Source organism: Bubalus bubalis, chromosome 19 (genome assembly GCF_019923935.1).
Source record: "Bubalus bubalis isolate 160015118507 breed Murrah chromosome 19, NDDB_SH_1, whole genome shotgun sequence".
Lineage (NCBI taxonomy): Eukaryota > Metazoa > Chordata > Mammalia > Artiodactyla > Bovidae > Bubalus > Bubalus bubalis.
Genome location: NC_059175.1, coordinates 4,788,615 through 4,797,564, shown reverse-complemented (window position 1 = coordinate 4,797,564; position 8,950 = coordinate 4,788,615). Strand labels below are relative to the sequence as shown.

The 8,950-nt window shown below is 50.9% G+C and overlaps 1 long non-coding RNA gene across 1 annotated transcript; it reads left to right on the top strand.

The window, feature by feature from the left end:
- Positions 1-596: 596 nt before the first annotated feature.
- LOC123330592 lies at positions 597-8,213 on the top strand. The gene is made up of 3 exons (XR_006546614.2): positions 597-1,584; positions 5,012-5,074; positions 6,970-8,213. It is a non-coding gene; the product is annotated as an uncharacterized LOC123330592 (long non-coding RNA).
- Positions 8,214-8,950: the final 737 nt, after the last annotated feature.

The following is an 8,950-nucleotide window of genomic DNA, read 5'->3' as shown; positions in this document are numbered from 1 at the left end:
TCAAAGTAGCTTAAGCCCAAAAAGACAAGAAAAAGTAAGAAGGGGGAGTGAAGGAGTCAAGGAGAAAAAATACAGGGAAACTGCATTGACTCATGTAATGAAATGTAGGCATGGCTGGATCCAGGTGCTCAGATAATATTATCAGGAATCCACCGTTCTCTGTTCTGGTTTCCTCTGATAGTGTCATTCCAAGGCTGGCTCCCTCTAGGGTGGCTCCCTAGACATGGATCCTACAGCTTAGCAACTTCAGGAGGAAGAGAAAGCTTCTCTTTTCAGTAGTTTAGAGGTACTCAAAACAAAACAAACAAACAAAAACTTTTGTTGTAAAGAGATTCTGAGGGTTTATTTGTTTTTGCAGCTTAACTTGGTCTATCCTGACTAATACATGCTCTGTATGTCTTGCCTGGGACGCAGACTCACCCCTATAGTCAGCAGAATATGCTGATCTGATTGGCCAGGCTGAAGCAGGGTATGGTGTTCTGATTGGCCAGGCTGAAGTCAGGGTATGGTGCTCTGATTGGCCAGACTGAAGTAGGGTATGGTGCTCTGATGGGCCAGGCTGAAGTAGGGTATGGTGCTCTGATTGGCCAGGCTGAAGTAGGGTATGGTGCTCTGATTGGCCAGGCTGAAGTAGGGTATGGTGCTCTGATGGGCCATGCTGAAGCAGGGTATGGTGCTGTGACTGACCCGACTGAGCTGCACACCCAACGAGAGACCCAGGAAACTGAGGCCAGCCCCACCTTAATCATGTGGGCTGAGATTTCCTCACAGGAAAATCAAGATCCTGTTACCAAAAAGAAAGGGGAATATTCTCTGGGCAGCAAAAAATCTAAAGAGCTTAATACACACTTGGCAGAAAGGTGAAAGGAGGCTGGGCATACTTCACAACCACTATTCCTGCATCTGGGGCCCACCGTTCTGTCGGATGATCCCTCCAAGGTACTCCCTGTCTTCCCAAAAGAGAGTCCCCAAACAAAAGCTGGGTTTCGGAAGAGAACTTGCAGCCCCCAGAGAAGGGACAGGTGTATCCCCTCACCCCATCTTTGCAGCTCACCACCTGCTCTGGCCAAGACTCCCAGCTGTGAAAGCTCCCGGCAGTGCAGGGAGGCTGCAGGCATCCAGCGGCGGCCTGGAGGCCCAGCGCCCACACCTGCAGCCTCTGAGGGCCCCACCAAATCCTGCCGGGACCCTCCCAGCAGCAGGCGCGCGGATGCTCACAGGGAATTCCAGCAGGGCGACTCCTCGGGGAGCTGAGCGCAGCGCATCAGCACTTTTAGCTCTATCATTCCCTTACAGACTTTTAACCTCCTGGACGGAAGAATTCAGTCCGGCTTGTTGCCTCTCTCCGCACACTTGAGAATCCAGCCGGAGTCGCTACGTCACACTTCCTGCAGCAGCCCAAGGGTCAGGAGTTCACCCGCTGAACCGTTTGCCTGGGGAGCCGTGGTCCTAATAAGCATGACATCCTCCCCCAAAGCTTCAGCAGCTGTGTTTCCCCCTGGCTCGGAAGGGAAGGAACCAAATAAAGCAGCAGGAGGAATTACGTGGTGCAGAACTGCTCAGCGTGGGATTCCAGGTCCAAAGGTCAGATGCTCAATTACGGTTTTGAGGAGGTCAGTCTTGGGGGTTTTGCCTCAGTTTTCCTGTTGCTAAAATGGAGGGAGAGGGGATCGTTTCCGGGAAACGAGCGGTGTCTGATAAAGTAGGAACTTCACCCAGGTTCCAACAGTCGCCCAAAACCAAGCCAACGCTTTTTTATAGAGAACTTTCTAGACTGCCAAATCCACCCGAGGTGCAGAGAACTGCAGTCCAGCTGCGCTTGCCTCTTCAATTCTCGGTCTACACTTTGCACTGGATGAAGCAGAAATCTGGAAGGCTGAACCACCAGCTGATGGCTTAAGGCCCCCAAGCATCTCTCCCAGGAGATGGAAGACTGGCAGAGGGCCAGAAGCTGGGCAGACGAAAGTGTCCCAGTCCCTAGAATCTGTGCTCCTACATTATTCCTGGGAGCACCAACATAAAAGAGACTTCTGAGAACTCACAACCTACCACTCACCACCAAAGGCAACAGGAACCAGAGAGATGGAGGGGCTACAAAGTTTGGGAGAGGGTTGAAGAGAACTAAATACATGACTAGATCAGAACAGGCAAGAGAGAAGGTGGCTCCTGGCTGTTAGTCTAGAACTCAACATTATTATTATTTTTGAAAACAGTAGAAAAAAAATTTAATCTGAATAAAACACCTCTGTGTACTAGGCTAGGGAGCATATAGCTAAGTATAAAGGGCAGAGCCCACTTGAGGGGCAAGACTGACTCTAAGGCACTTGTAATGGTGCTTGCAAAGGACACATCTAACAAAGTCACTTAAATGGAAATTAGGCCAAGTCCTGGCAATTGTATTAGAGGATTTTGGTTGCCAGTGGCAGCCACACAATTTAAACTGGCTTAAGCCAACATTGGAAGATTATTACCTCATTGGACTAAAAAAACCAGGGGTGCCAGCTTCAGGCATAGTTGGATCCAGGCTCAGACAGTGCCATGAGGACTCAGCCCCCTCCTCTCAGCCCTGCTTCCCTCCACACCAGCTTCATTCTAAGATGCTATGTGGCATCCCCTGGAGGCTGAAGACTTACAACCCCCTTCCTGCTGGCAATTGCAGAGGAAAAAGAGCTTCTCCTTCCCAAGGGCCCTCATTGACCCCTTTTGTATCACAGTCACTGTGCAGGGAGAAGGATCCATTGACTGGTCAGACTGCAGCCATGTACAGAGTTTCATACAAGAGTCTGGAATTTTACGAGAAAAGCCTGGTCTGGAGATTAGAAAAAATAAAAAAGGACTCATTGGGATAGAGATGTTACCAGTTTTGCTATTACTGGGCTGTGGGGCCTTGGGCAAGCCAGTGTCCCACTGTGAACCTTTGTCTCCTCTTCTGTAGAAGAATAACAGTATCTCCTGCAGACTGCCGATGTGGAATCCAACTAAGAGAACTTACGTGAATTACCTAGCACAGCGCATTCAACAGTGGCTGCTCTTCTTTTTTTCTGGGTTTCCCAGGTGGTGCTAGTGGTAAAGAACCCGCCTGCCAATGCAGGAGACATAAGAGATGCAGATTTGATCCCTGGGTTGGGAAGATCCCCTGGAGGAGGGCATGGCAACCCACTCCAGTATTCTTGCCTGGAGAATCCTATGGACAGAGGAGCCTGGCAGGCTACAGTCCCTGGGGTCACGAAGAGTCGGCCACGACTGAGGTGACTTAGCACAGAACACGTTCCTTTTTCTATTTGTTTCTCACTTGAGTTTCCCCTTTCCTGTTTCTACCTTAAGACTGCTGGAGGCTCACTCTTTGGCACTACTCAGAGTCCTGGGAAGAGCTGGGAGAGGAGGGGGCCTCCCGAGAGAGGAGGGGCCTCCCGAGAGAGGAGGGGCCTGGGCTGCCAGGCCTTATTACAACTACCCCTCTGTTCCCTTTGGCATGCTTCATCTTGCAGCTGTGGGCTGGGAGACGGGGATTGGCCATGCCAGGTTCCAGCCAGGATGCCAGGGCTAGAGCAGGGAGTTCTACCTGAGACATCGCAAACTATCAAAACTACAGGGCCCCTGCAGGGAGAGCAAAATGCAGAGCCTCCAAGAATGCACCTCTGGTACATCATGGCAGGAGTGGGGTTAGGACTGCTGGGTCGAGTGAGTGGAGACAGGAAAGGGAAGCAAAGATGAGAGATGGAGAAGTGACCCAAGGAATCCTACCACTCACCAAAGGCCGGGAAAACACAGCCTGGCCACTCCAGGGCCAAGACAAGGCCATCCCTGAGTTCTAAGGGATTGGAGAGATTCTTTGAATTCAGAAAAACATCAGAGTAACTCCACCCACTGTTCCTGGAAGGGGGCCACAGGATGACACCAGCAACCCTGGCCCAGATGTGGGTTATAAGCCGTCACAAGGAAGAAAGAGCAGGCCACCGATTTGGGGAGGCTCTCCCCAACCCCAGCCATCCTGCCTTCCCTTGGCCTTTGCCTTTTTAAGAGATTCTTTGCAGGACTTCCCTGGAGGTTCACTGGTCCATTTCCACTGCAGGGGGTACAGGTTCAGTCCCTGGTGGAGGAACTAAATCCCACATGCCACTCGGCGCGGCCTCGATAAATAGATAAATACATTAAAATTTCTTTAAAAAAAAAAAAAGATTCTTTTTGTGGAGAACCTCCCTCCAGACCTTCCCAAGGGTAGTAAGTGTCCTGAGTGGGGGAGGTGGGCTCCAACAGAGCACTTGCAGGAGAGTGAATGTGAGCAGATGATGCTGGGTTTCTGTCATTCCTGGACTGGGGGACCCTGGACAAGTCCCATTTCCTAGTCCAGGAAGTTGGAATAACCACCAGTCACCTCTGCTCAGGGCTGGGCCCAGACAGGGGCAGGATGAAGGAGGGAAGGCAGTGGGAGAGCTGTGAGCCTGGGGGAAGCTTCAGGGGCCCTCCTCGCTCCATCCACCAGGCAGCGGGCTCCCTGGATCAAGAACACCCAGCATGGGGGCTGAGGGCAACTTTTAAAAGACCTCTAGCTCTTCCCCTTCAAGCCCAGCCCTGGCAGCCAACCTTGGCACATCACCGGCCTTCTCTGAATCAGAATTCCTGAACTGAGTGGCAGTAAGCTTGCTGGGACGCGACAATGCACCTGCGTTTGGAGTTGCCTTGCTGCTGCTGCTGCATTCAAATACCGGCTCTAAGCCTTATTCACTTTGTAATTTGGGGCAAGTCATTTCCCCTTCCTGGGCCTCAGTTTTACAATTTGTAAAATGGTGATAATAGTCTCTATGTTGAATGACGTGAGCTTTGTGACTGGCACATAAAAATCACTTAGTGATGGTAAACTGCTATGATTGATTGTTGTTGTTAGGTTTAGGGGGAAAAAAGAGGTCTCCAGCAAAACATTTCACAATGCACAGATTGAAGAGAGGTGACTCAGAACCTAAAATTCAGTTTTATTGCTCCTTTAACTACTGTTCTGCTTTATTGTCTCCAGGCGCCTTCTTTGCAAGATCGCCCAAACATCTGCCTTTGTCCATCAGCAGTCCAAAAGGAGATGGTAAGAAATCCAGACAAGCAAACGCAAAAAGCTAATATCCCAGCTTGAAAACCTGACTGCCCTGCAATGTTGGCATTTGATCAAGTGCGTGGGTGCCCAAGGAGCACTCGGTCACGGGTGTGGGTGGCAGACAGGTCACACGCGCAATTTCCCAAGGCAGCTTGCAGGCCAGAGAAGGGCCCAGGAGCCACGTGGCAACCCTGTGTCATTCTTCCTATAGAAAAATGACATTGAAAAAGTCGAAGTGTTAATCACTCACTCGTGTCCAACTCTTTTCAACGCTATGGATTGTAGCCTGCCAGGCTCCTCTGTCCATGGAATTCTCCAGGCAAGCATACTGGAGTGGATTGCCATTTCCTTCTCCAGGGGATCTTCCCGACCCAGGGATCGAAGCCGGGTCTCCCCGCATTGCAGGCGGATTCTTTACCTTCTGAGCCACCAGGGAAACCCATCAGTATGTCCTTCTTCCAATAGAAAAAGGACACGACTGGTTTGTGGTCACAAGCACCAGAGCCTCAGCAAGCCCTGGGGGGAGATTTGCATGGATTCTCTTCCATGTCTCCTTGCCTCCTTGCTTGCTCCTCCTCTTCCCTCCTCCGCATTTGCCCAAGAACCAAGCTGCCCATCTGTGGGTCACGGAGAAATTGAGGGCACATCCCTGACCTGAGATGGAGAGAGAAATCTAGAGGGTTCAAGGAGGAAGGAGCCTCACCTCACCCTCAGTGATACCCACTCCCTCTCCGAGACTTTGATTTGGCTGAAGTTAAAATGAAGCTGGTCCCCTCCTGCGCAGCGGCTGATGCAGGAGGTGAGAGGGAAGGGTGCTGGGGCATGAACCAATGGGGCAAGGCCAGGCAGGCCTCCCAGAATGATCCAGATTTTCCCGCTAGTGGACCCTGGAGCTGGGTTCCAGCAGCAGAGCCTTTCCTCGGGTTCACAGGCAGTGGGAAAAAAAAGCAAGAGAACAGAGGCAAGGGGGAAGGTGATGAGAGGCAGGGAAGGGCCAAAGGACAGATGGGGAAAAGAGGAGAGCCTGAGGGCGCAGCCAGCTTGGGGGACGGGTGGAGGAGAAGGCCGTTGACTTGTTCCATGCAGACTCCCCCTGCCCGCCTGGCGGGCTACACAGGTGTCCCCAACTCTCCCAAATCTAAGCCAAGGGCAAGCCCCTGTGAGCTCTGTGTCCTCAGACCGTGTGTATGGTCTTTGTCAGTCTTACAGAATGAGCCCGCACAACTCCAGGGGGCCCCTGAGCACCTTGGCGCCGGCGGTGGCCGGTGGGTTGCGCGGCCCACAGCCAGGGTGGCCCCGTGCCATGTCCTAGGCTGCAGCCATCCCTGCCGCACGCTCTCCTCCACCTCCACCTCTCTTGCCTTGGCAGCCTTCTCCCCGGCCATGCCCCTGACAGGTGGTGAGGATGTAGAGTGACCACAAAGGCAAGAGCCCAAAGAAGGGGAAAGAGCTGGAAACATTAGACCCGGAACTTCCCTGGTGATCCAGTGGCTACGACTCCAAGCTCCCAATGGAGGGACCCAGGTTTGATCCCTGGCCAGGGAAATAGATCCCACATGCCACAACTAAAGATCTTGCATGCCACGACTAAGACCTGGCACACCCAAATAAATAAATATTTTTAAAAAACACTATCGCCAGAACAGTCACATGGGAAAAAGAAAAAGAATACTAGACCTACTCTCTCCCCCATCAAAGGGGCCAAGTGTGTGCTGTGTACTAGTCACTCAGTCGCATTCGACTCTTTGTGACCCCATGGACTGTAGCCCACTAGGCTCCTCCTATCCATGGAATTCTCCAAACAAGGATAACGGAATGGGTTGCCGTGCCCTTCTCCAGGGGATCTTCCCAACCCAGGGATCAAACCCAGGTCTCCCACATTGCAGGCGGATTCTTTACCGTCTGAACCACCAGGGAAGCCAAACAAATAATAGCCTTGTTGAATCCTCTGCAAGGTAAGGCTGCCTGCGCCCAGCTGCTCCCACCTGTGGCATCCTGCTGGCTGCTGAGATGGGAGCTCCCAGGCCATCAGGCACAGGTGGGCCCACCTCCTCCAGGCACACACCTGCCATGGCAGCCTCCTTTCCTGCCCCAAACTGGACCCCACCCCAAGCCATGCTAGACCCAGCCCCGTCACAATCCAGGGGGACACTGGCAGTTTCCTACCCAAAAAGAATTCCCCTAAATCACCTTCCAAGCTGCCTACCCCATTTTTGTTAGTGTTATTAAAATGGACATTGAGACTTCCCTAGTAATCCAGGGGTTAAAACTGCGTGCTTCCAATGCGTGGGATGCAGGTTTGATCTCTGGTTGGGGAACTAAAATCCCACGTGTCATTTGGCCCAGCCGGGGGAAAAAAGAAAAAAATGGACATTGTTTAGACATCTTGCTGTGTGAAGCCAGACTCTCTCTTCCAGACGTAGAGGATAAATTATGCTTGGTCTATGCCAGCCTTGGTCATCCTGTTCCTCCTTGCCAGTGAGAGTCCAGGAATGAGCATGTGACTCAGCTCTGGTCAATGAGATGTAAGAAGTCTGCCAAGATTTTCTGAGGTTGCTGACTAAAAAAAGAACACTGTGGAGAAATGCCCTCTTTGCCATCTTTCCTGCTCTGTGTGAAGACGTGAGACCTGGAGCATCAGCAGCCACCTTGTGACCTAGAAGACAAACCTAAGGCCAAAATGCCAACGCTAAAGATGGCAGAGTAGACCAAAAGAACACGTGTTGCTCTCACGCAGCCATCATGAGATTGCCGAGCCAAACCTGGAACTGCCCTCTGCAGATTCTTTATTGGTGAAATAATTAAACGTTTCTATGACTTAAGCCATTGTTAGTGGGGTTTCCTGCACTTGCAGCCGAAAGCAGCCTAGACGGTACAACAGTCAGCGAGTCCCTCTCCAGTCACCCTGGCCAGGCTTGAGGTGCCCTTACCCAGCAGCCAGACCACACACACATGCCCTTCTTGAGTATCCCAGGCACCTGCCCATCCCCACCTGGAAAAGAAACTCCAGCCTGCTTTGCCTGTAGACTGTGGGATGGCCACGAACCAACCTAGGTCCATGGACTCCAACTCATTCTGTGCCCTCTGTTCACCAGTCAGCTGTCTCTTAGACAAGCCACAACCTCTCTGGGCCTCTGTTTCCTTGTTTGTAAAATAAGGGTGATTTTTAAAATTGCCTTATTTGCTCATAGATGAGAGAGGACAAGCAAAGGCATTTTGAGTATTTTAAAGTGCTCATTATTACTAAAATCATCTCTGGATGGGGGGTCACGTTGAAAAAAAATATAAATTGTTGTGGATCTGTATACTTCCATGGAATGAATTGTTTGATAGGTATGATTCAAAAAACAATGATGTAAAAATCATTTAATACATATGTATGTAGTGTGTATACATATACACTATGAAGTATGTATGTGTATATGTATATACTCGGTCATGCCCGACTCTTTGCGACCCCATGGATAGTAGCCTGCACCAAGCTCCTCTGTCCATGGGATTTTCAAGGCAAGAGTACTGGAGTGGGTTGCCATTTCCTTCTCCAGGGAATCTTCCCAACCCAGGAATCAAACCCAGGTCTCTCACATTTTAGACAGACACTTTTCCGTCTGAGCCACCAGGGAAGTCCGTATATACATATATATGTGTCTATATATTCATTGTTATCAAAATCATTCCTGTAATGATAAAAGGTTTTGGGACAGGCAGGCCTAGGTTAGACTTCTGCCTCTGCCACTTACTAGCTGTGTGACTTAGGTGAGTCACTTACCCTCTCTGAGCCCTGTTTCAGCTGGAAAATGGAGAGTTAGTTGCTCAGTCATGTCCAGCTCTTTGCAACCCCATGGACTGTTCTGTCCATGGAATTCT